Below are 26,694 nucleotides of genomic sequence, written 5' to 3'. Positions count from 1 at the left end.
GCAGAACGTGGGTGGGTGGGTAGGTGGCTGGGGCGGGGGGGGGTGACCCAGGATTTGGGGTGTCTTTGTAGAGAGCGAGTAAGCCGGGATACAGAGCTCAGAAAAGGGCTCGGGCAGTCTGAGCACCGCGCAGGCACCCGAATCCGATTTGCTGGCGCTGATGATGCGGGGTGGTGGTGGTGGTGGTGGTGGTGGAATATGGATGTTGGGCAGAGCTTGGTGTCATCATAGGGCAGGCGGAGCGGGCAGAGCCGACCCGAGGTCCACCTTCTGCCCAGGATCTGATTGGACGAGGGCCGGGCTCCGTGTGTCCGCGGCGAGTCTGTGCCATGCTCAGCGTGGATCTGGCTTGCACCATCTCCGGCTTTGTGTAGGATGCAGATGCCGTGTATAGGGTGCTGTAATGGGCACGTAAATAACGCTTCCTGCACGCGCTTCCCGTTCCGCTGCCAAGCGCTGCTGCTGCTGCTTCTTTTGCATAATGGACTAGCCAAGTGGGCGTGTGGGGTGGCGGGGTGTACCCCCCCCCCGTATTTAGCATTATAGGATAATAGCCAGGCCCCCCCAGTGCACAGATGTTCCAATGTGCTCGGTGCCTCTTGTCCTTCTTTTATAAGGAGTGACACAGAAGGGGCCGATTTGGGGGAACCCTGGGAGACATAAATGCAGAGAAGGTGCCTGAGACGTGTTTTACTGGGGGAGTGTGTCGGAGAAGAGGAGGTGGTGGAGCGGGGAAACGAAGAAAACAGATGCTTGAACCCCAAGATTCAACTCATGCTTGGCTTGGCGCTCCAGTCTGTGCCCGGCGCCTATTGTAATTAAGCTGGGGACTTGACTCTTCTGTTTTGTTTTGATTCTTTGAAGGCAGCTCGCAAACGTGTTCAGCCACCAGACAAAGACTTGTCTAGGACAGGCTAAAACAGATTGGGGGACCTTGTTATTTATTTATTTTTTCTTCTCAGCTCTTTCTCACTACCACCCCCCCCCCAACCCCTATAGAAAGTAAAGATGGTGGCTGTGGTGGTGGTGGTGGTTTGTAAGTTGTTTTTCAGTGCAAGGTAAACAGCGATCCAACTGCAGGATCAATAATAAATAATCCGGGGCAGTCTGAAATCTGGATGTATTGATTCAGATTAAGTTGGCTTGCTTGCTATACCTATATACATAGCATAAGAATAGTTGAATGTACTGTGTAATAAATTCTTTTCCTACCTGCACATGCTGGGTTATTTTCTACTTTCTACAGGAGTATTTTGCACAGGTCATGCATGTTTGGTTGGGTGAGAAGGGACTTTATCTCAGCATGTCATCTACCCTCAGGATTCATAAAGATTAATGAGGGAAACTGGGTGCTGGTGGCTCATGCTTGTAATCCTTGCTACTGAGAAGGCTGAGATCTGAGGCTCATGGTTCGAAGCCAGCCAGGGCAGAAAAGTCTATGGGACTCTTATCTCCAATTAACCAGCCAAAAGCTGAAGTGGAGCTGTGGCTCAACTAGTGGGACACCAACCTTGAGCAGAAAAGCTCAGGGACAATGCCTAGGCCCCTAGTTACAGCCCCAGGACTGGTATAAAATATGCACGAGGTGGATAAGGGAATAGGTATTACAGGCAGTCATTCACAGACAGTTTTTGTGGGTGGTTGTACATGGTTCTCAGGAGCATTCCCTTTCTCCCCTCCCTGCCATCAAAGCCTGCTGCAAATACAGCAAGAAGAAAATTATTTTCTTTCTTTGCTTCTCTCCCCTAGCCTTTCTGGAAATGTTTAAAAGTGGTGAGTTGCCCTATTTCTGAGCGAGGCATTCTGATTTTCTTGGAACTTGAAACCTGGTGACTTGGGAAGGCCAGGGCTGTGGAATTGGGCTGCTGGGGCATTGAGTCCAGGCCTCTTGGTTCTGCCTGAATACTTCCAAAAGTTGCCTATTTCAGCTACCAGGCAACAAACAGCACCCAGGGGCTTTCTCTGCAGTTTCCTAGCAGGGAATGAAAAGGAAATAAAAGGATTTGGGCCCTTTCTTTTCCCCCTTGACAGTTTGGTGTAATTTTGTAGAGTGCAGAGGCAAATTTAGTCTTGTCTCAGGATTAGGTTGCAGCAAAATCTCTGAAATTGTGGAGAGAGCCTGAAAGGCATGCAGGTTGCTTGCATGGAGGGTTCCAGAATATAGCCAATATCTTGTCAAAGTTTGAAGATCTTTCTGTAGGTAGGAAGGAATTTTGTGGGAAGCTGGGGCTGCTGAATGAAGCTAACAACCCCAGACAGAATTATTAAGTAGGTGTTGTTGTTGTTTTGTTTTGTTCTTGTTTGTCTGTGTCAGTTCTGGGTCTTGAACTCAGGGCCTGGGCACTGACCTTGATGTTGTTTTTTTTTTTTTTCCTCTCTCAAGGGTAGTGTTCTACCACACCTCTTCACCTGGTGTTTTGGAGTTAATTAGAGATAAAGGTCTCATAAACTTTCCTGCCTGGATTGGCTTCAACCTACGATCCTCAGATCTCAGCCTTCTGAGTAGCTAGGATTACAGGCGTGATCCACCAGTGCCAGACTAAGTAGGTGGTTATTTCTGAGGGTTCCTCTCTCATCTACTTAGAACATATTCCCTCAAAATTTTCCTCCCGTACTCACCTTATGACATTCTTCTTCTGTTTTCTGTGACCTCATTATCCAGTTTCAATTTCCCAGTTCATCAGGACCAACTTCTCTAGGGATGCTTGGCAGGAGGTTCTCTGAGCTATTTGATGAAACAATTCAGATTAAGATGTTAGTGGTTGAGGAACAGGGGCTAGTAACTGGCCATCTGCTTCAAAAACTTGCACTCTTCTGCTTTCTGCAGAGTCACCAACCTGTCTTGATGGGCAGAAATAGCAGCTTCATGCTGCTCCTTTACAATTATGGAGAGATTGCTAACAGAGACCACGGGTCCTAATCTTTCATTTCACACTGACATGCTAGGCTACATTTGAAATGCATTGAAGACACTTGAAGGCATAGCTCGGGTAGGAGAAAATTGAACACAGAGTGGCACTGCACGGCAGTTTGGGTCTCTGTGGTAATCTGCAGTTTGATTATTAGTCAGTTAAATAACTGATCTGGGCCTCAGTTTCTCATTGGTTGAATGAAGGAGTTGGTTGAGTTGTGAAATTCTTTCTGTTTCTGACAAAGAATAGGTCTTTTCTGTGGAAGAATACTACCAGATCTGGACACTGGTTTCTTGTATTTGTAATCCTTGCTACTCAGGAGGCTGAGATGTGAGGGTCATAAGCTGAAGCCAGCCCTGACAGGAAAATCTATGAGACTCTGAACTCCAATTAACCAGCAAAAAGCCAGAAGTGGAGCTGTGCCTTCACCAGCTTGGAGTGAAAAAGCTCAGCTAAGCTAAGCTCTTGCCTTGAGGCCCTGAATTCAGTCCCTAGTACTGGCACCAAGAAAATGGCCCACAAAACAAAACCTAAACAACAACAACAAAATAAAACGCTAAGAGAAAGGCACAAATATATAAAGAAAATAGCATGCACAGGGACACTGGTTGAGCTATAGACTTTATTCTCTCTGAGACTTGGCTGATGACCAGTTTTATTACTTTCATGTCTTCCTCAAAGATCCTTTTATTAAAAAAAAATGTCTTTTGCTCCTTTCTTCTGGCTTGTTAAGTTATTGGCATGGCCTGCATGCTTCCTTCTCTTCACTGTGAATCTCAAATGTAGTCCTCTGAGTCATTAAGTATATTTTTATTATTAGAATTACAGTTTCATGTGTAAAATCGGAATCCTTTTATGTAACAGTCGTAATGATATTCTGAGTAACCAAGTCAACATCTTGTCCAGATTCCTTTCTCATTAGTGATCGCAGGGTGGTGGGGAAACCTTGTTTTGTTTGTAACACATTGGAACAACTCAAGACAGAGGGAACTGATTTTATTGAGGGTGTCATCATACTATGACATTTCACAAAAAACTCTTGAGACTTCTTTGGGGTAGAAGAAGGAGAATGAGATTTTTCTTTTAGAGTCAATTCTTGGGGCTGCTCAATCTGCACAGCCCACCCCCCATCATTTGCTTTGGTTCTTGGCTCCAATACTTAAGGGATTTTTAGGCAAGGAAATTAATTTGAACTCAGGGCCTCAATCTGAATATTCTGGATTTTTTTTTATTGTAGAGGTGATGTACGGAGGGGTTACAGTTACATAAGTAAGAAAATGAGTACAATTCTTGTTGAACATTGTTACCCCTCCCTTGTTTTCTCCAGCTTTCCCTCTCTCCCCTCAGCTTCTCTACCCTCAAAGTTGTAAAGTTCATTTCCAATATATTCTCTTTGCTGACCCTGGGGCTTGAACTTGAGGCCTGGGCGCTGTCCTTGAGCTCCTTTTACTCAAAGCAAGTACTCTACCACTTGAGCCACAGTGTCACTTCTGACTTTTTCTGTGATTAATTAGAGATGAGTCTCATGGACTTTCCTGTCCAGGCTGGCTTTGAACTTCGATCCTCAGGTCTCAGGCTCCTGAGTATGTAGGATTACAGGTATGAGACACTGGCTCTAGCCTTCCCTTTCTCCCTCCCCCCTCTCTTTCTTTCTCTCCTTCCTTCCTTCTTTTTTTTCTTTCTTTTTTCTTTCCCTCTCTCCATCCCTCCCTCCCTCCCTCCCTTCCTGCCTTCCTTCCTTCTTTTTGCTACTGTTATGCCCTAAAAGCAATACAAAATAAAAATTGATTATTAGAGCTCACAGTTCTGTGGATGACTCCCCTTCTGGGTGATTCTCACTTGGGGTCTTGGTAGGTGGTATGTGGCTTGGGGTCTTGGTAGGCGGTATGTGGCTTGGGGTCTTGGTAGGCGGTATGTAGCTTGGGGTCTTGGTAGGTGATATATGGCTTGGGGTCTTGGTAGGTGGTATGTGGCTGGGCCAGGGTTACTTGGTTACAGGGCTGCTTGGGTCCACATGGTGCTCTGGTTGTTGATGTGAAATTGTCATGCTTCTGAGGAGTCATCCAGGGAGCTGAGTATGTGTACACGGTTTCCTCCCATCTCTGATGCTGGAAGAAGCTGCTTCTAGCCAGCTACACTGTGTGGAGACACCACGGTGTCACTTTGCATCTTTCCCCTGGTTAAAGCACTGAAGAACTCTCTCCCTCTCATGGGGAAACTGGGAACTGTCCAGGTCAGCCTTCTAGGCCCTTGTAGGTCTCAGCCTACTTAGGGAAACAGTCTGTGTCACTGAACCTTCATTTCTTGTTTATGAAGGAAAAGATGACATAAGCAACTGGGGTTGTCATTTCAAGGAGGAACTGTCACACAGGCCTCAATACTTCACAGTTGTAGGTATATCATGATTGTTGCCAGCTACCACAGGCATCCCATTTTGGACTACAGCACTTTTAGAATGCCCTAGGCAGACACTTGGGCATCCACCTTACCAGGTGGTGAAGATGTTTTGAGATCTGCCAAGAAGACAAGGCACATAGAATGGACAGATTTTGTTGTTACTTAGTAGAAAAGCCCCTCTTAGATCAGTGGATGCCTGGGCTGACTTATGTGAACCAAGTCCATCTTCTCTTCTTTTTGCTATCGATGGACAGAACAGCCTTGTGCACCTGAGATGGCAATTCTGGGTCACTGCTCTTTTGAATATTACGTCGTGTTATAGGGAAGATTTAGCCACTGTGGATGGTAGAACATTGCATCGAATTTGCTTCCAGGGCTTCAATTCCTAGAGGAGGCAGTTGAGGGAACCTTGGGGAACGACAAGTAGGAAGCCTTATCATATGATTCACTATAAATCGCAAGATGTTCTGGGATGATGATACATCAGCAGTTTATAAGTCATAATTTTTGTTTTAATTTGCTAGGCATCTGTTAGCTTCGATGGCAACCATATGGAACTTTAAATTGCCTTTTGAATTACAGGGCCATGGTAGGAAGAAAGCTAAATATGGCTGTGGAGGTGTAGGAGAGGTGGGCAGACCTTGGGGTGGGGGCGGGGAGTCATAAAGGGAACCCCAACTTGCCCGTTCTGTCCCTTTGGGTTGGGCCAGTGAAGAGGTGCTGATGCACACAAGCCACAGCTTGATAAAATACTCAAAGGTTGAAATGACACCTAAGGGAAAAGTTGGAAAACCAAGTAATATTCTGCCCAACATAAAATTGCCATAGTGAGCTCATTTCACCGGATTACTGTCTTAATGTCCAGTGTAATTAGTCTGTGGCAAAATGGTAAAAACAGTGTAGTCATTGTTGTCTTCTTCTTCCTCCTCCTCCTCCTCTTCTTCTTGTTCTTGATCTTGTTGTTGTTCTTTTTTTGGGGGGGGGTTCGGTCATGGGGCCTGAACTCTTGGCCTGGGCGCTGTCCCTCAGCTCTTCAGCTAAAGGCTACTGCTCTACCACTTGAGCCACAGTGCCACTTCCAGCTTTTTTTCTTTTTGTTTATGTGGTGCTGAGGAATCGAACCCAGAGCCTCATGCATGCAAGGCAAGTGCTCTACCACTGAGCCGCCTTCCCAGCCCTCCTCTTCCTCCTCCTTCTTCTTTATCTTGTTATTGCTCCTCCTCCTCTTCCTTTTCCTCTTTCTCTTCCTCCTCCTCCCATCCCCCTCCCCTTCCTCCTCCTCTTCTCCTCCTCCTCCTCCTCTTCCTCTTCCTTCTTCTTCTTCTTCTTTTTCTTCTTTTTTTCCTCCTTTCCCTCTTCCTCCTCCTCCTCTTCTTCTCCTTCTTCCCCTCCTTCCCTTCCTCTTCCTCATCTTTCTTTCTTTCTTTCTTTCTTTCTTTCTTTCTTTCTTTCTTTCTTTCTTTCTTTCTTTCTTTCTTTCTTTCTTTTCTTTCTTTCTTTCTCTTTCTCTCTTCTCTCTCATATCTCAAAATCAAGTTTACAGGCTTATTATGATTACTTTGTGATCAGTGAAGTATCTGGAACACAGAGGAATGGAGTAACTTTTAGTAGTGGTGGTGAAGAATTTTTTAGGGTTCACTTTTGGAGTATGCATTCTCTTCTATAACTAGGGCCCTAGCTTCTCAGTTGGAAACTTATTTTAGAAGATGCTTTTTATTCTAAAAGAAAACATCAAGTAAGTCATTTACATCTGTTCATAATTGAAAAGTGATAAAGTTTCTGCATATGCCACAATTAACACCACCCACACATGCAAAAAAGTTAGGATGAAATGTTCCTGTTCTTAAAAATAAGATGCAATAATAAATTATTATACAGTCCATTGAAAATTTATAAATAAAAACTGGAGGGTTAAAGATGGCATTCTTGAGTCACATACAGCATGGATTGTCTCAAAATTTCCTGACTTCAGACTTCTAAATCATCACTTTTATTGGATTATAATCCTTCCATGTGGTTATTTTCCCTTAGTCATCTTCAGTGTGTCACATTGTCTGAAACACAGTAGATATTTAATAAGTGTATGATGGATGAATGAATTAGAGAATCATTGACAAGTATACAGGAAGTTACACTTAAAACTTCCTAGTCAGGAAAACATTTTTCTCTATAATAGTGTGCCAGCCTTCTAAGAATGAATCTGGTTTTTGACTACTTTATTTGCAAACTAGATATAATTTGTCTCTCAGAAACTTCCATCCTTGTTGTGCACTGTTGTTGAATTTTTCTTTTTGAAACACATCTCAAACCTGTAAGAAAATCACAAGTGGCCCAAGAAAATTTTTTTTGACTATCCTAGGGCTTGAACACAGGGCCTGGCACTGTTCCTGAGTTTCTTTTTGCTTAAGGCAAGCATTCTACCATTGAGCCACAGTGCCACTTTCAGCTTTTTCTGTTTATGTGGTACTGAGGACTTGAACCCAGGGTTTCATGCATGCTAGGCAAGCATTCTACCTCTAAGCCACATTCCTAACCCCAGGAATTTGTTTTTATCCTGAAATTTTTGAAGGCAAGCTGTGAGCACCCTGGATCACACATATGGCTCATGCTATGGTATTTTCCTCGATAACCACAGTATATTATGGATGCCGGGGAATTATATTGGTACGTTGACTACCCTGAGCAGTGCTTAGATCTCACTTCGTTGCCTAGCTGGTCCAGTAATGCCTTATAAAGCAGGTAAGAACTAGGCATCATATTGGTCTTTTTTCAGTCCTTCACTGTTAACGGTCTTGACCCTTCTGAAGACTGTTAAACTAATTGTTGTGTAGAATGTCCTTCAGTTTGGGTTTGCCTGCCATTTCCTCAGGTTTCCATTCAGGCTCTGCATCTTTGGCAGAACTGGTCCACCGGGATGCCGGGTCCTTGTTATTTCCTGTCAGTTACTACTGATTTCTGTTCTCATTGCTGACAATGGTCACTTGATTAAGGTGTAGTCTGCCAAGTGTCTCTAGCCTATAGTTACTTTTGCTCCTTTGAAACTATGTGAATAGGCCATTTCTCACCAGAATTTTCAATTAATTAAGTTAATTAACATATCAATAAGAACTTATGGCCTCCTTTTTTCTTCCTGTGTGATTTCATCTTCACTCTCATTTCTCACTTTGATATTTGGCCATTGGCAGTCCTTTCATGCTTGTTCTTGTGCTCCTCCTTTTTTTTTTTTTTTAAGTCCCATCCATCTTTGGTAATACCTTGCTTTCTGAGAGGATGTTTCAATTGCCTTTTGGAACTTCACTCTGTCATCTTTCGTGATCAGTCGTTGCTCCAAAGAGTAATGGTTCCTTTGAAGGGAAAATGGTGGTTAGAAGCTAAGTTTGGCTGGTTGGTGTACCCGTGGTTGTTAGAGTGTAACTACTTTTGGGTTCTCTTCAAGGACGGGACTGTGGAATATATATACACATCTTTACATTTTTTTTTCTATGTCTATTAAAAACACACACATGAGTTCACAGAGGTACCTCAGACTCCTATCTCATTTCACAGAGTTTAATCTGGTTCCTTTCCTTTCTGTGTTTACAGTTGTTACCTTTGATTCCTCTCTCCCATTATTCATAATGTTCTTATTTGCTTAAACTGCTCATATATAAGCAAGCTTCAGTTACTGCCTCTGCCCCTCATTGTAGTTCTGCTCTAGTACCTGCCATTGCTCCAATATCCTGTGCCACAATCTACACTCCATTCCCACTCTGGCACTCTGCTGTGGCTCACACAGAGGCCTACTTTGCTTGGTCCCAACAAAGGAATGACCTCTCCAAGGGCATTGGTGGCTCATACCTGTAATCCTAGCTACTTAGGAGGCTGAGATAAGAGGAGCCTAAGACTCAAAGCCAGTCCAGGTAGGAAATTCTGTGAGACTCTTCTATTCAACTAACCAACAAAAAGCCAGAGGTGGAGCTGTGGCTCAAATGGTAGAGTGCCAGCCTTGAGTAGAAAACATCTTAGGGACAGTGCCCAGGCCCTGAATTCAAGCCCTATGCGTGTGTGCGCGCATACAGGTATTTTTCTTTCTACTCTCCATAATTTTAAAGATAGCCATTGGATCATTTCAGCACCTTCTGTTTTCCATCTTGAAAAGCTCCTGACTCATCCCTGTGTTTCCTATACCATTTTCAGGTTTTGCTTTGCCCTGGTCATGGTGGTCTGTCTCACATCTCCTTTGGATACACTTCTGTTAATATACTAAAACATAGGTCCCATGCTTTCCCTTATTTGCAATAACTAGTATATGTCTGGGACAAGTAGAAAAGGTCAAAAGCTATGTACATATGACCAGAGAAGATGAAGTTAAGCAAAGTGAACACCAAGATAGGGACACAAGTGGTTTTTTTCTTTCTTGCTATTGTATCTATAAGGTACCATGTGATTTTTTTTTTGTTGCTTTGTATGTCCCCTGTTTTCATTGTATTTGATGTTGGTATAATTTGGGGAGGGGAAGGGAAAAAACAAAATGTTTAAATAGGGATACAGGTTGACCCATTGCAACAATGAGATGTAGAGGAATGGAATATTTTGTTTAGAAATTCATCTCAACCATCCAGAGAGCACTGGGCTGTTACTCTTGAAATCACTCAGGGAGAGCTAAGTCTAGGAGGCTAGAGCCTCTGCTTCTGCTGTGATTTGACTTTGAGTAAGTTACTTTCACAGATTGGGGAACAATTTTTAGTTAAGTCATCTGAAAAAGAGAGGAAATAATTTTCCAAAGAGTCATTATCCACTGATTGTATGTGTGATCCAGAGATGATAGTGCCTTGTGAGAGATGAATCTCGCAGTGCAAGTATTTGTATTAGTCCAGGCTAAACTGGACATACTTTCCCTGACAGCTAGGCAATGTTGCTGTTGCAGCTGAATTTCTAGTGAATAAAAACTTTCATTTCATTTTCAGGTGAACCTCTGCTAAGCCCATCACTGTAGGTTAAATGTTCATTAGAAGCCTTAACTTTCCAGTGAACAATTTGAATTTAGATTCAGTACTATATTTGTCTCTCCTACTGAAGTACCCCAACTTCCTGGGCCGGTGGGACTTGAACCCACGATTGGTGAAAGGAATCCCCAGTCAATAGGGCTAGGAATCGTTCAATAGCCATGGCGGCTGCCCCTTACTATACCAAGACTGAAGAACAGCAACCAAGTTCAACAGGGGGTAGGCTTATATAGGAAAAAACCAGCCAGGGGACCACCCACAGGTGGCCAGTGGCAGTTTCATGATGGGTAAAGAAGCAAATTACAGAAGCAGAGCTAGCAGTTAGTGATTACAAAATGGGGATTATCATTCCAGTCATTCCAATAACCAAGGCTTGATGGCTAAGGTATGTTTAGAAAAAGTGATAGTTTCTGGAAGCTTTTCTCTCTCCACTCTCATCCAGTGTAGACAGTCTTCTCGCTCACTGGAAGTGGTTTCTGGAGAACCAGTAGGTATGTCTCTGAGATACATCAGCGAACCAGTCTTTCTGCTAGGATCTGACTCAGTAGCTCTATCTATGATAGGATTCATGGAATTAGTATTTAAATAGAAACCCAACTACAGGTCACTGTCATGCTCAGCCAGGGTTGAGGAGCTGTGGCTTGTTTTTGGGGGGGACTTGGGGTGGGGTGGGGAATGCAGCTTCTCCCTCCCATTGAGGTCAGGAGGGGACACAGGGGAGTGGAGTAAGGCAAGACCGAAAACCAAAGAGTGACTTCACCAATACATAAACTGTTGCTTTTTTGCTTAACCTCCCCCCCCCACCCCCAAACAAAAGTGGCCTCTTAATCCCTCATGGAATTTTTCTTAATCCAAAAATGCCAGTTTATTTTTAAATCCGCAAGCCCTGCAAACAGAACAAGAAAAATCTCTAATGAGAACTTGTGCTGCATTCTACTATGGCACCATCATCCTGACCCAGGGGCCAGTTACTCAGCCAACAGGCACGATGAAGAAGGGACTTTCTGACCCCCTACCCCTTCCTTCTCCGGACTGCTCTGCGTGTGTCAGCGCTGTGGACTCCATTGACCCATAGCAAGCTGTCAAGTCTCTAGGTCTATTGCTTTGCCTTGCAATGTCACCAATCCTTTTTTAATGAGAGGCGTGGCTTGCTGCACGGAGGGGCGTGGCTTGCTGTGAGGTGCCTTTTAAGAGTTGACAGTCTTCAATGCCTGGGCCAGGATGGTTCCTTTTCCCTGACCCAGATTTGCTGTACTGTTACAAAGACAGGAGACAGTAGGCAGGCACAGAAGACAGACATGGTATCTGTCAGTTTTCTTTAAAAAGAAAAGTTTCAATGTACCCGTTAAGATTATGCACAATGTGTTTCCCCATTATTTTCTTCTTAATCCCCTCCTTTTTCTCCTTCCTTCTCTCTCTCCCTCCCTTCCTTTCTCCTTTTACTCCCTCATCCTCAAATCCTCCATCCCTTTTCCCCTCCATTCCTACTTTCCTCCTTTTTTCTCTCTCTTCCTCCCTTCCCCTTCCCTTCTTCCCTTTCCTTTCCTTCCCCCTCCCTTCTTTCCTCCCTTCCTCCCTTCTCCTTTCCTTCCTTTTCCTATTCTCTTAAAAACTATTGGTTTTTGGTTGTGACTAGGTTCCTAAAATAGAAATCTGTTGAAATAATAAACATTTGAATAAAAATCATATTATATACTTTTTTTCTGTGACAGTTTATTGAGACTAAGCATGACTCCTAGAAGGAAACAAAACAAAAACAAACAACCCAGACCAGAATGGAGTGCAAGCCCTGTGGTTAGCTTTGTGATTTTATCCATATGTATATAAACGATTGTTAATTACAAATGGCAAGGTATAATTTTTAAGTGTATAATCACAAAGCTCAGTCACAAAATATGTTTGGAAATGGATGGCAAAACATTTTGGCTCCTCTCATTGAGGAGACAGTGATATTCTACATCTCTTCCAGCTACTAGTTACTATTTGGGCATGTATTACATGACATAGGACTCTTTTACTTGTCAAAAAAATTTTTTTTTTTCTAAATTGTAGTTGGCACTAAGACTTGAATTTCTAAAAAATCTGGAGGGAACAGCTGGTGCTCTAATAAATATTCAGGCCAGCTATTTTAATGCTTTGTACTCAATTAAGTAGTCCGAATAAAAGTAGAACACTTGACTTAAGCATTTTCCAAAGTATAATGTTTTGCTTCCCACAAAAATTTCCCCTGGTGTTAATATTTCCCCTGAAGCGGCCTTAAACTTCATTCTTCCAAGTAGGTGGTTATACTTGCTAATGATGCAGTTCTTGCTCCCCAATACTTGTGTTTTGAGCTATGATACAGTCAGTAGGTCTCAGCCCTTTTAGTGATGGTCATGGGTTCTTTTAGAAGAGATTTTTTGTTGTTGATTTTTGTTTTTGATGGGATGGTCAGTACTGAGAATTGAACTCAGGCTGTCATAATTACCATGCAAATGCTCTACTGCTGGAGCCATGCCCCTAGTCCTGGAGAATTCTTTTTCTGGCCCAATATTAGAGAGTGACACGTATGTCCTATACTAGCACTCTGGTGATTGGCTGGCAAAGGTGACTGCTGTTGAGTTTGGGCTTCAGGCATATATGATTTTTTTATTTTACCCAGTCCCATTTCTAGGCTTGTGACCTTATCTACTCTCTTCTTGAGTCTTTTCGTTATATATGAAGTGCATGCTTAGTAGTATTTGGGGTGCTGGCGATTGAACTCCACATGCTAAGGAGGGGCTCTACAAGTGAGCTACATTCCTGTCCTAATTAATATTATTCACAGGCATCTCAAGACCAAGAATCTGTCTCAGAGTCTGAGGATGATCGAGTTAATACAAATTGGTGGGAATCCCCCACACCTATCATATCTTTTGGTTGTTTTTCCTTCCTTCCTTTCAGCAGCATTAAGAAAATCTCAGTTTGTTGCATTTTTTTTTTGGTTCTCTGTAATGTTCTGCCTACATAAGTGCATGCTCAAAATAACTAAAGGAGAAAAAGATCTAGCCAGTGTTCACAATGTTCTTTTCATTGTCTGTGAATGGCATATAATTCTTATCGTAGAGACCAGATCATGAACCCTCAGCTATTGTTGGTTGTCAGTTTTTTCCCCCTTTTCTTTACCCAGTGTCACTCTTCATTTTCTTTGCAAAACCACAACCACACTGTCCCACATTAGTATTTTGTACTGGGAGTTTCAGGTGATCAGTTCTTGTGTTACAGGTCCAATATCTGAGGTGGTGGATATTGGCTGAATGTTGTACATGGCTGCAACTGTATCTCTCATGTTTTTGTGTATCAGAAACACTGCCTGTGGTGTCTATTCTATTTCAGACACATATTCAGGCCGTAAAGAGTCAACGATGCAGAGAGCTTGGCTCTTCCCTTTTGTGTTCTTCAGGGGGTCATAGGAACAGGATTTTGGCCTGAACTACCTGGGTCATTGACTGCCTGGGCTGCCCATCTGAGTGAATGAGTGACCGACCAGCCTCTCTTCTGGGGCATAAATGGGATGGACTGAGAGGGTTTTTTTTTTGGGTGCTCTTTAGCTCTAGTACTGCTGCATGATGCAGAAGACACAAGCTGTCATATCTTCAAGTATAACCTTCCTTCGAACAGCTCACTCAGCCGTGGGAGGAGAGGTCAGAGCATGCAAAATGGAGGCGGGAGGAGCTTGTCACTCATTCCCATGTGGCAGGCATGCTGGGAACTCCAGTCCTCAAGAAGAGAAGATGGATGAAGGGGACATTAAGTCAACTTTTATTTATTTATTTTACGGTAGTATTCATTTGTTAAAAGGAGTGGTGTATCTTGCATTGCAGAATTTTATAAAAGGATAGCAATAATAATCTTGTTTCTTTGTTTTTGGTGGAGCTGAGGTTCAAGTGTAGAACCTTGAGCATAGTAATCAGGTGTTCTACCATTTGAGCCACTCCTCCAGCCTTGCTTTGTTTTAGGCGATAAGACCTCTTTAGGTAGTCCAGATTTGCCCGGAACTTCAGATCCTCCTGCCTCAGACACCTGACTACTGGAATTATGGGTGTCCAGCTGATAGTAATCTTTAGCTTCCTAGACACCTGCCCCTCCTTAAATTGCTGGGTTAGATTTGTTTATCCATCATTCAAGCATGGCTTGCTGCTTTCCAGTGGGAAAGCACAAACCAAGTCACCTCCTTACCTTCTGACTGCTAGTGTCTGAAGGATCAAGGGTCATCTGGTGGTCCAAAGCAGTAGGCCCCAAAAGGTGGCCATTTGCAACTATGCACAGTGTTTGGGACAGACTTTTGTGCCATCCCAGTATTCAGATCAGTAGGACAGAGATGAGAGCTGTACCTTTAACAAACTTCCAGCTGATGCCATACTTCTGGCCCACTGATTACACTTTTTTTTTGATCTGCTGGTACTAGCGCTTGAACTGAAAGTCTGGGCACCATCCTGTACTACTTATAAGGCTCAAGGCTAGCACTCTATTATTTGAACACTTGCTCCACTTTTTTTGGCTTTTTGATGGTTAATTGGAGATAAGAATCTCACTCACCAGGACTTATTACTGAGGCTGGCTTCGAACCACGTATCTCAGATCTCAACCACCTAAGTAGCTAGGATGATAGGTGTGAGCCACCTGCTCATTGCTTTTTGAGTCTCAAGGATCCAGTTAGTTTTAAACTTACTCTTTTTCTTTTAAATGGCTTTGCTTGTTAAAATCCTAAATATACTAGTTAAAAAGGAAATATAAAACAAATATCACGATTCAAATGAAAACCATGATGATAAGTTGCCTTTATTTACCTTGTAGGCAGCTATTGGGGCCTGTTGGTCAGGCCTGTTTGCTTTGGTAACTGAGGTTAACAAGTTTGACATTCTGGTGGCAAATGAAGACTTTCTTCTTGCCTAGTGCAAGAGATGAAAAGAACTGAAAGGAAAGGACATTCTTATTTATGGTGATTGTGTCTTCTGGTAGCCTAGATCGCTAGGACTTTTACTCCTGAGAAACACTGTGTTTAAGCAGAAGACCTGGGTTTGTGAACTAAAATCTTTGAGCTGCCTGGTTCTAAGGAGTTGAAGTTGGGAGGGCAGGGGGAAATGGGCTTATGACACTGTCGGCCTGTTTCATTTTCTTTTGGGGTACGTATAAGCAGCTTTTGAAAAGTTGGGGAACCCCTACTCCCATGAGTAGTTAGATCTTAGAAATAAACAAAGGCTGGAAAATGGAATCTCTCAAGCCTGCAGGAAGTTAACCCTTACATGCTTAGAAAATCTCTCAGCTGGCTTCTTACTGTCTTCTTCACCGCCAGCTGTTGCCTACCTTGCACTTTGAAATGAGTGTTTGCATTTGACACAATTTTAGGATGGGGCACTTTCTTCCTGGTTTTTCTCTTGTGAAGGCAATGTGGCAACACTCATGCAGCTTTTCTTTTTAAGGAGAAGAAAGTCACTACAATCCTAACAATACTTTGTTCTGGTTCAGCTACATCAAAATTGGAAACTCCTACTCAAATGCACTCAGGAACACAAACACCCACGTCCAAAACACACAACATAATGTTTTTCAAGTTCCTATGGTAATCACCTATGAGGATTGCAGTTTACCAGACTGAAGTACCCTTACCATAGTAAGGGTACTTAACTGTAACTGTATATTGATCTATTTATCTGTCTGTCTGTCTGTCTGTCTGTCTGTCTGTCTGTCTGTCTGTCTATCTATCCATCTACCTACCTACCTACTTATATTTTTGTGCTAGCTCTGGGGCTTGAACTGAAGGCTTCACATTCCTGCTCGACTTTTCTGCTCAAGACTGGTGCACTATCACTTGAACTATGCCTCCACTTCTGGCATTTTGTTGGTTAATTGGAGAGAGAACAGGCTCTCAGGTTTGTGTTTCCTGGGCTAGCTTCATACCAGTCTTCAGATCTCAGCCTCTCGAGTAGCTAGGATTATAGACATGGGCCACCATCTCCAGCTCAGCTCCTTAATGTAAAGGAGAAATCAGCCATTACATCACTGACAAGAGACATTGACGTTATGGGATCCCTTCTCCCTTCTCGCTGCCCAGCCCTTGCCCCAGGATAGATTGTTTTCAGCATACAGAGCAGTACCTTGTGAAGGATACAAACATCAATTTCACCCAACCAGAAAAAAAAAGTCTAATCAATAAATCTCCTGTAGGCATTTGAAAAATCCTGCACTGTTAAAGGAGGGAATCACCAGTGTTAAGTAACTGGGAAACAAAAACTCCAAAGCATGAGGCTCTTAGTTTTCAGTGTTGTTCTTCCCATCACCTACTGTAGACACAAGAATGTGTTGATACAGAATGTGTATTTCCAGGCCGCTGGCTTTGCCCATCTTGACCAGTGATGAAGGTGATGGTCCACGTGAGTGAATGATTGTTCATAGCAGAATTTTAATTCTTAGGAAATTGTATATCTTTGGTACCATTTCTTTTAGCTTTCTCTATTGATTTAATTTTTTTTTTTTTGCCAGTCCTGGGGCTTGAACTCAGGGCCTGGGCACTGTCCCCGAGCTTCTTTTGTTCAAGGCTAGCACTCTACCAGTTGAGCCACAGTGCTACTTCTGGCTTTTTCTATTTATGTGGTACTGAGGAATCAAACCCAGGGCTTCATGCATGCTAGGCAAGCACTCTACCACTATGCCACCTTCCCAGCCCCTCTCTATTGATTTTTTGCTTGTTGGTTGGTTCTTTGGTTGTGGGGCCTGAACTCTGGGTCTGGGCCCTGTCCCTCAGCTCTTCAGCTCAAGGCTAGCGCTGGAGAGCCACAATGCCACTTCTGGCCTTTTCTGCTTATGTGGTACGGAGGAATTGAACCCAAAGCCTCCTGCATGCAAGGCAAGTGCTCTACCGCTGAGCCACTTTCCTAGCCCCTCTACTGATTTTTGAAAAATGAAGTTGCGTGAAGAGATACCCTGATGATAGAGCTCTGTGTGGCATTTCATCCTGAATATTATCAGCATATATGTTTGAGAGATTTAATGTTTCTATCCTGTGAGGACTTAAACTTCAGAGAAGTTGGAAAGTGGTTTTTTGTGTACCTTTTCTTAAATACAAGTGCAGTAGCTAACTAATAAATGATTTTTGATGGTAAGGTTTTGAGCTCAGAGCATCTGCTAGGCAGATTCTCTTCCACTTGACCTACACCTCCAGCCTTTTCTGCTGTAGTTGTTTTAGATGTCCAGTCTGGCCTGGACAAGTATTCACCTATTTATTCCTGCCATAGCCGAGATGACAGATTAAACACTACCACCCCCAGCCTTGTCTGTTGACAGAGGTCTCACAAACTCCTTGCTCAGGCTGGCTTGGAACTGCAAGCCTCCCACCCAAGTAGCTGGGATGATACTCACACACCACACAACTAGAGATTGAGATGAGTATCTCATGTACTTTTTAGCCAAGGCTGGCCTTAAACCACAATCCTCCCTATCTTCATCTGAAATATAGCTAGGATAATAGGTGTAAGCCACTGATACTTGACTCAGGTACTTGAGAAGTAAGAGGAGAAGAGTCTCCTAAGAAACCATTGGATCCGCTCTTATATTTTGTGAAATGTATATTTATTCCATTTAAATAGTCAGGTATATCCTTGGATTAAAAAATATATTATTTATATATATATCCTTAATGGCTATTAAATACTGATCTATATTTTCAGACTCTTTTTGTAAAGCATGAATAATGTGCTTTCTTTGGCAAAAAGAAAAAGGAATGATCTAAATCACCTTATGACCGCAGTACATTTTCATTCATAAGACTAAAATTTCCTTATCATAGTGTGCTTATACATATGCAAACTGTATAAAGCCTGTTTTTATTTTATTTTATTTTTGTGCTGGTATTGAGGCCTGGGCACTGTTCCAGAGTTCTCTTGCGTAAGGATACCTCTCTCTCACTTGTGCTACAGCTCTACTTCTGGCTTTTTGTGGTTAATTGGATATAAGAGTCTCTAGAACTTTTCCTGCCCAGGGCTAGCTTCAAACTGTGATCCTCAGATCTCAGCCTCCTGAACAGCTAGGTGTGAACCACCAGCACCTGTCTTTTTTGGTGGGGAAGAGGTAATTACACTTTTGTGTAAAATAAAATCTAGATATCAATTCTGACATCTACTGTATAACCAAAAGAGCAACCTATTGTATTTTTGATTCTTCAGTGGAGACTAGAAAATAGACTCTTAGAATCACACAGTTATTGCATCGTCGCTGGAAGTAACCAGTGGCTCATTAATTATTGCTGAGAGCCTTTCAAAGTGCAGTTTTTAATTTTAAGGACCCTTCCTATGGAATTTCTCTCTCTGGAGCTTTAATTCTAGATATGAGCAGACAAAGAGTTTTGCAGTTGAGTAACTGGAATTTTCTGCCTTTAAAAAGTTTAACCTGTGGGAAGAAAGGTTGGAGTTCTTTTGAACAAGAATGCCTGTGCAAATATTTAATTCATTGTTCTTTGGCTGGTTCTGCCAGGGCCTGAGTTTTGGATCTATGCTTTAATTAGTCTTATGTAGGCCTGGTTATGTAACTTTAGCATTTATATGTTGCAGATGATGTTAGTAATCATTTGGACTTCTTTTATCACTTGCCTTTTGCTATCTATTCTCCTCTTTTAACAGTGGAGTCTCTAATTGCACCCCTCAATGAAGATTTCAAGCAAAGCCCTTAATTTATAAAATAGGAAGCAGAGCTGCTGTTCTTGCAGGCCCAGCAGCCTGGGGGCCTGCAGTGTTCTGAGCCTCACTTGGTATGGATAGACTATAAGGGGGCAGGTGGGAATCCTTGGTTTAGCTGAGGCCCGTGGAAAAGTTGCCTGAGGATCATACATTTTGCCCGTGTTGTTGGTAGGCTGTATACCCCAGATTGTCCAAATTTCCAAGTGCCAGAACTTTGAATCCACTTAGTTCTACTCAATAGTTTTTTAAAAAATATAGTCATTTAGCTTACCATCAACCTTCTTAGGTTAAGTAACTTTTCAGGTAACTTATGAAGTACTGTTCTCATGCCTAGGAATGAGCAGTGTCTCCTGTGGACTCCATGTATAGCTTTGAAGTTAGCCCAGACACAAGGGTTTCCAATGAAGTTTCACAGAAGATTGCACATCAAATAGATTAAGCTTGATGGTTTGGGTGTCATTTGAAATTCTTTGTCTTCTCTAATATCGTTCCTGCTTCATCGAAACAAGCTGTTAGGAGTTTGAAGGTTCCGTGGCGATAAACATCATCTACAAATTCAATGTCAGGTTTTGTTTTGTAATTATTGAATGCACATATCCATGGAATTCATTTTGTTGTTTTCCGTGGATGAGCTCCAGAGAGTATAAGATTACATACATACATATGTGTGTGTTATACATTAAAGGGGATATTTATTATATTTCTGTCATCCTCCCAAGCTGGGCAAAGAAGATTTCAGTGTTTAAGACCTTGATTAAAGTGAGACTTTCTAGGTTTAGATACATGTGGGTCCTGACACCTCCAAGCTATGTGATGTGGGGCAGTTATTTTACCACTCTGAACTGTTGAAAAGAGAGTAATCCCAGGCCAGGTGTAGGAGTGCATGCCTGTAATCTCAACTATATGGAAGATAGAGATAGGAGGATCATGAACAGAGACCACACTGGGCAAAAGCACAAGACCCCATCTGAGAAATTATAATAAAGCCCAAAGGGCTAGAGTTGGACTTCAGTGCTTGAGTGCCTGCCCAGCACTCACAAGGCATTAAGTTCCAGTCCCAGTACTGCTTTAAAAAAGGAAAGAATGTTGTAGGTCCATGACAAAGGTCAGTGAGGTGATTGCCCACACAGTTCTGAGGGAGCAAAGCACTCTACCAGTATGGTTTGATATCCCTGAAAAAAGGATGCTCAGGGCCCAGTCTCAGCTTCCCTTGCTAGGCACCTGCACTCTGTGGCTCCATGCACTCTGTGTGACACAGCTGGTTGCTTTTCAAGTGTGGTTGGCCATGGTCCTTCTGTGGATAGAGACCTGATCTCCGCCCTTCGTTCTGGCAACTGGCGCTGCAGGGTTTCTAGACAGGCCAGTGGCCCTGTCCCCCCTTCTCAGATCCATTCCTCTCAGATTGGGCTGCAATTGCTCACTCTGGCTGGTCTAACTCTCCTTGCGTATGGGCCCCAATGCCTACGTTTCTTACCTCTTTCCTCCAGGGTCATGAGGAGGCCACAGGAGGGGAAAACAAACTCTATTCTTTTTGTAATAGTAGGGTATCTAGTACATGATCGCTTCAATAAAATAACATACAAATATGCCTGTAAAACGACCTACAATATAATAAGTGCTCAGTAACTGTTGTTCAAACTAAGGTACTTGACTGACTCAAAAGTAATTTTCTGAAAAAAAATAAAAAGAAAGTAATTTTCTTAACCGAGGAACAAAATTAGCATCCATCTGGGCCCCACTGCCGAAAAAAAATTGGTTTTGCATAAATCGGTATGTGTATGAAGTTGCTTAATTTATTAATATATAATTTTTTTCTGATGATAATTATGGATTCTCTTAATTGAATTTGTATTCACATGCTCACAATTAATTTTACACAAATGATGTTTGGAAACTGCTGAACTTGAAGGCATCTGGCATTCTCAATTGTTTTCCATTGTCTGAGAAGTAAAATTCTAGGTCTAAAAGAAAGCACTGATGTGTGTGTATAAGAGACGCACACAGGCAGAGAGAGAGGGGAGGGCAGAGATATGTAGAGAGACAGAGAGAGAGAGAGAGAGAGAGAGAGAGAGAGAGAGAGAGAGAGAGAGAGAGAGAGAGAGAGAGAGAGAGAGAACACATATCCCTCCTTGAAGCTAATCCCTTCCTTATTGTGTCAATTTGCCAAAGGGGAATTTGGTCGGATCATTTTTTATGTTCTGAGCTATCATTAGTGGTGTCTCTTCCTTCCATGATATGGATGAGGGATCCTGCAGTGAAAGTTTGGCCTGGATCGAGACCATCCTTTGTCATTTCATCTGAGTATTTCTTGATTTCTCCATCATGACTGCATTTCTAAGCATAGGCAGGTTGCTAAGGGTGGAAAGGTGAACAGACAGGAAGAAGAGAAGAGGTAGAAGCCAGGCTTCAGACCCATCTGTGGGCATGAACAGGTCAGTGTGTCACAGTCCCCTTCCAATAAGAGTGTTGCCTTTGTAGTTAGTGACAGGAAGAATTGTCGTGGGGTTGTGGAGGAGGGAAGGAGCTGCGGGGATCGGGAACCTCAGAAGGCTAGGTCATGCACACAGGTTTGGTAAAGAGCTCAGATTCTGATCATCTCCAACGAAGAACTGAGTGAAGATGCACACACACACACAAAGAGGTAAATGAAAGAGCTTAAAAGATGGGTAGAGAGTTGGGCTCAGTAGCTCATGCCTGTTTCCTAGCTACTCAGGAGGCTGAGATCTGAAGATCTTGATTTGAAGCCACCCTGTGCAGCCCACGGGACTCTTATCTCCAATGAATCACAGTTGGAAGTAGCTCAAGTGGTAGCGTGAAAAGCTCAGGGTAGCTCCCAGGCCCAGAGTTCAAGCTCTAGGACTGGAGGGGGGGAGGAGGAAGGGAGAGAGAGAGAGAGAGTGTGTGTGTGTGAAAGAGAGAGAGAGAGAGGGAGGGAGGGAGAGTACATTGATGGCCTGGAACTAAGGTGGCTCAAAAGCAAACGTGCAATTAAGTTTCTAGGAGAATGTGGGGGGAGTTCATTAACAATAGTGGACTGATCCAGGGAAATTAGCACACAAGACTTGGCAAATTTGGGGAAAGGATCTGCGCATGCATAAAGCTGCAGGGCTATGGTTTGAAGCACCTGTGCAAGAGGCCTAACCAGGAGATTGTTGTGCAAGGGTCAGGTTAGATCTGGCCCCGGGGATTATCTACCCCTAGGGAGAAATCCTAACTACAAGCTGACCACTAATCACCTCCAAGGCAGAGTGGCCAGGGGAGGTACTGGGGAGGACTTAATACTTATGGGTGTGTCCTAGAAGAGAGGGCATTGGGTTCAGCGTGCCCTCCCCATAGCTAGCCTGCCTCTTTGGACTCACCTCCCGGGTCACCTCCACGTGTTTTCATGAAGATGTCAAGACAGCTCTGCTCCTGGGCGTTGGCTGGGCTTTGCTTCGGGCTGTGTGTGCAGTGTGGGCATGATGAGATCTGTGGAGGACCGAGGGCAGGCTCGCTCACTCTGTGCTGGGAAAGCAGGAGATGCCCAAGCACTTCAGGGCCAGAGGTGGGTGGATGGACGCGTGATGTGCCTTAAGATGAAGTCCTTCGTCTCTGACCCAGGAGGCTGTGGCTTCCTCCAAACAGTAGCTGGCTGATCTCTAATGCTCTAGGTAGGGAAAAATAAAATTCACACATGACACAGGTATGTTGCAGACAAGTTAAAGATATTTCCACTTCCCTGTGTTCCCAAGGTGGGTCCCATTTAGGAAGTGATCAGCTCCCCCCCCCACTTAAGTGTGGTTAGGAAGATGCTGGGGGGGGTCTCCTCAGAGCCCCTCAGTTTTTTTAGATCCATTGAGACCCTGGTCTGTGTGTCTCTGGGGAACTGAAAGAAACTGTGGCATCTTGAACAAGAACTGAATCCTGGGTTAGCTCAGGTGAAATAAAACAGACAACTGAGGGTGTAGAGTAATGGACTCTGGCGGAACACCATGTCAGGAGCTCTAGGAGGTCCTAGTGGGCCATAGGAGATCTAGATAGGGGTGGCCAGAACAGCTGGACCTGGGAAAAAGCGCTGCCAATGGGAAAGTCTGGGCAAAACAGTGGAGTGGAGTTAGGAAGGAACAGGATGAGCTAGTTTCAGAAACAGCATGGCCCTGCCTGGAAGTGACTGGAGGCCGGGTCCTACGCTTGCTCTTTGGTATTTACGGAGAGCATTGCTTTTAGGCCATCAGTTAACCAAGTCAGCGACAGTGACAAGAAGCTCACCTCCATGTGGGCAGAGGCTTTGGAGAAGCATTTATAATTAACAGTTGTGCAACTGATAAGAGCCAAGAAAGAATATTTGTCCTATACAGTGTTTTTTTTTCCCCCCTCGGTGTATGCTTTTTCTTTGTGATGCTTTTTCTTTATGATTTATCTACAGAAGTCTGTTTACTTCTTATCTGAACTAGATTTTTCCTCCATTTTTCCAACCAACAGAATAATGTGTCTAGTAGCAATTAGGCTGAAATGAAGATTGTGTGCGGAAAGAGGGCTTCAGGGCTTAGATAAGGAGACTAAGATGTTGAAACGGCATTCCTCTTGTTTCCAAGGTACCTCTCGACTGGTATTCAGTCAGAAGTTAATCCTAAATAATATTTCCCCCTCATTTCAAGATAGGTAAAGTCTTCACTGCTTGTGGCTGTTAGTTGAGATCCAGGAGAACACTACTAGAAGCTAGGATTCAGGGACTGAGTAACAAAACAAAAACAAAACCAAAACTTAGGGATCGGAGACTGAATTTGTGGTGTGCTATTTTACTCTGAAACAGGTTCTTGCTGGGTAGCCCAGGCTGAGGATTTTCCTTCCTCTGCCTCCTGACTGCTGGGATTATGGGTATGCTCTACTATACCCAGCTGAGGGAGGGAATTTTAATGGGAAAATATCTGTGTGAGAGCAAGACTCCATCCCTGAGAGCCATCACAGACAGCTACCCAAGGTTGTGAATGGCACAGCTGTCCCAGGAGAGGGGTAATATGACATTCGAGGGTTTCGTAAGTGGTATAGACAGTGGATAATCTTTTAGAATAGAATGGCCTCAAGCATTCTGATGATGAGGTAGGTTCCACTTGGGCCTGTCACCTGGTGGTGGGGACCTGAGGATCTTCCTGGTGAGGGTCTTAAACAAGGACAGAAGAGTGACCAGAAGCTTGAAGCGGAAAGAGACGCTCATTCACTAGGCTGTGATAAACTTGCTTGTGCATGTTCAAGGTCATAGTCTTATTAATTCTTCCTTCCTAGTGTTGTTTATTTTTCACTCACATAAAAATTGTATGTATTTATGGGGTTATTTGTGAATAAATAGTCTGTTGACCATTACCTTGATTCTTGAGTCCAGGGTATTTGTTATTAAGATAAAGAGTCTGCGAATCAGATTTCTTTTAGTCTTCTTTTCCCTTTCTTTTAATTATACCTGTGAGGTGTTAGCTAGTTTTAACTGCGCAGGTTAATAGAGATCATTGTATGTATGTAAAGTTATCTTTATTGTAAATAATTTTAGGAAATAAAGACGTGTTTACATGAACTTTTCTTCAGTATTCGAAATGCCTTCTCTCCCTGTCTGTCTCTCTTCTTTGGTGATACTGGGGATAGAATTCAGGGCCTTATGCTCAGCTAGCCAAGCGCTCTACTGCTTAAGCTGTACCTTTGCTTTCAGCTTTGAGCTGGTTAATTGGAGATGAAGAGTCTCAGGGACCTTCCTGCCCAGCCTAGCTTTGAACCTCTATCCTAATCTCAGCCTCCTGATTAGCTAGGATTGGAGGTGTGAGCCACCGGTGAATCTGATTGTGTCGCCCCTCCCCACCTTTACATACCTCAACTCAATGCATCAGAGTCTCTGCGGTGCCGCAGCCCATGGGGTTCCTTCCCATCATTCACAGGAAATGGGGTTTCAGGGCAGTTGTCACATTGTGAATTCGTTTATGTTTCCTGGTTTGCGCTGTCTGCCTTCAGTGATGTGCCTGCCATTTCTGTATTCTGTGGAATATATGGGTCCACTATCAAAATCTGTGAAGTTAGCCAGGCGTTGGTGACTCACACCTGTAATCCCAGCTACTCAGGAGGCTGAGATCTGCGTTGGAAGCCAGACTGGGCAGGAAAGTCTCTGAGCTCTTATCTCCAGTTAACCACCAGAAAACTGGAAGTGGAGCGATGGTGCAGAGTGGTAGAGCACTAGGAAAGACCTTAGGGACAGCACCCAGGCTCTGAGTTCAAGCCCCATGACCACCAAAAAAGAAAAGAAAAAGTTGGTGAAGAATAAAGATGTCACAAGTTTAAAGCACTAACACTGAGGTTACTCTTATTTGTGTTGTTATTTAGGCAGTATTGTGGTTTTGTGCTTAGGACCTCATGTTTACTAGACAGAACCCTTTGCCCCTTGAGCCACATCTCCAATCCATTTTGCTTTAGTTAATTTTTAGATAGGGTTTTGAACTTTTGGTCAGGACAGCTGTAGACCACAATCTTCCTACCTCTGCCTCTGTAGCTGGGATATAAGCACATACCACTACACCTGGCTTGTTCTTAGAGATGGAGTCTTGCTATCTTTTTTGTCCTAGGATGGTCTTGAATCAGTTTTCCTATATCCAAGTAGCTGGCAGGCATGAACCATCACACCTGACTGTTTATTGTTATTCTTTCAAGTGCGAATTTCAGGATTATGACCTCTGCCTTGCCCTAAACTTCCTCTAGTCTACCTGATGGTTGAGGGAAACCTTAGTTAGCTGTTCAGTCTTCCAGCATATTTTCTTTGCAACTCTTGGCCATAAATATTTAAAAATAACTGGTGCTAATGACTCTTGCCTGTAATCCTAGCTACATAGGAGGTTAAGATCGGAGGATCGTGGTTCAGACCCAGCCTGGGCAAGAGAGTCCGTGAGACTCTTACCTCCAATAAACCACCCAAAAGCCAGAAGTAGAGGTGTGGCTCAAATGGTAGAGTGCTAGCATGAAAAATCTGGAAAATGCTCAGGGACAGTGAAAAATTAGAAATACACAGGGCTGGGAATGTAGCTCCGTAGGAGAGCCTGTGCTTAGCATATGGAAATTCCTGGATTCACTCCCAAGAACCAGAAAAACCAACAATAGCCACAACAATAAAAATGCAAAACAACCAAAAAAAGAACACACACACACACACACACACACACACACACACACACACACACACACACACACACACACACACACACACACACACACACACACACACACACACACACACACACACACACACACACACACACACACACACACACACACACGAAGAGCAGGAAGGAGTTTCTACATTTCTCTTCTGGCCAGTTGGATGGCACTGAGAGCAGGAGGGGCTGGTGAATGCTTAGCTAGAAGTGCCAGACTGCCACACGGTACCTTTTCTCTGTTTGACTCTGGCAATCTGTTCTGTTCTGTTGTTTTGTCGTCTCCCTTTTGGACACCTTATTTTCCATGGATTGGTCTTTGATGCAGAAAACATTGTTTGTTTTCTAAAGGGGGGAAAAAAATCAAAGGTGAGTTTAACTGGTTAAAAATACAAGCTGGTGGATACACTGTGAGTTTTACAAGCTGCCAGATGGGCGGGGCTGTGGTCTGTCCAACGTGCCCCATTAGAACCCTGAGATTTACTTTGGAGCAAACATTTTTGTTGTTGTTTTCTTTTGGTGCCAATGCTGGGGCTTGAACTTAGATACT

The 26,694-nt window shown here is 43.4% G+C and overlaps 1 protein-coding gene and 1 long non-coding RNA gene across 2 annotated transcripts in view; one reads left to right on the top strand and one right to left on the bottom strand.

Annotated features, from left to right (window-relative positions):
* The window catches only part of Tspan5 (tetraspanin 5), a 146,180-nt gene that overhangs the window by 799 nt on the left and 118,687 nt on the right, over positions 1–26,694 (top strand). The gene's annotated exons all lie outside the window — the stretch shown is intronic.
* LOC138826781 (uncharacterized) lies at positions 744–5,032 on the bottom strand. Its single transcript, XR_011371849.1, has 3 exons — positions 4,715–5,032; positions 2,620–2,725; positions 744–914 (listed from the first exon to the last, which is right to left on the bottom strand). It is a non-coding gene; the product is annotated as an uncharacterized lncRNA (long non-coding RNA).

This window comes from Dipodomys merriami, unplaced genomic scaffold, assembly GCF_024711535.1.
Source record: "Dipodomys merriami isolate MVZ:Mamm:240054 unplaced genomic scaffold, mDipMer1.0.p SCAF_15, whole genome shotgun sequence".
Classification (NCBI taxonomy): Eukaryota; Metazoa; Chordata; class Mammalia; order Rodentia; family Heteromyidae; genus Dipodomys; species Dipodomys merriami.
The sequence above is the reverse complement of the archived record's forward strand: the minus strand, read 5'-3'. Positions and strand labels throughout refer to the sequence as shown.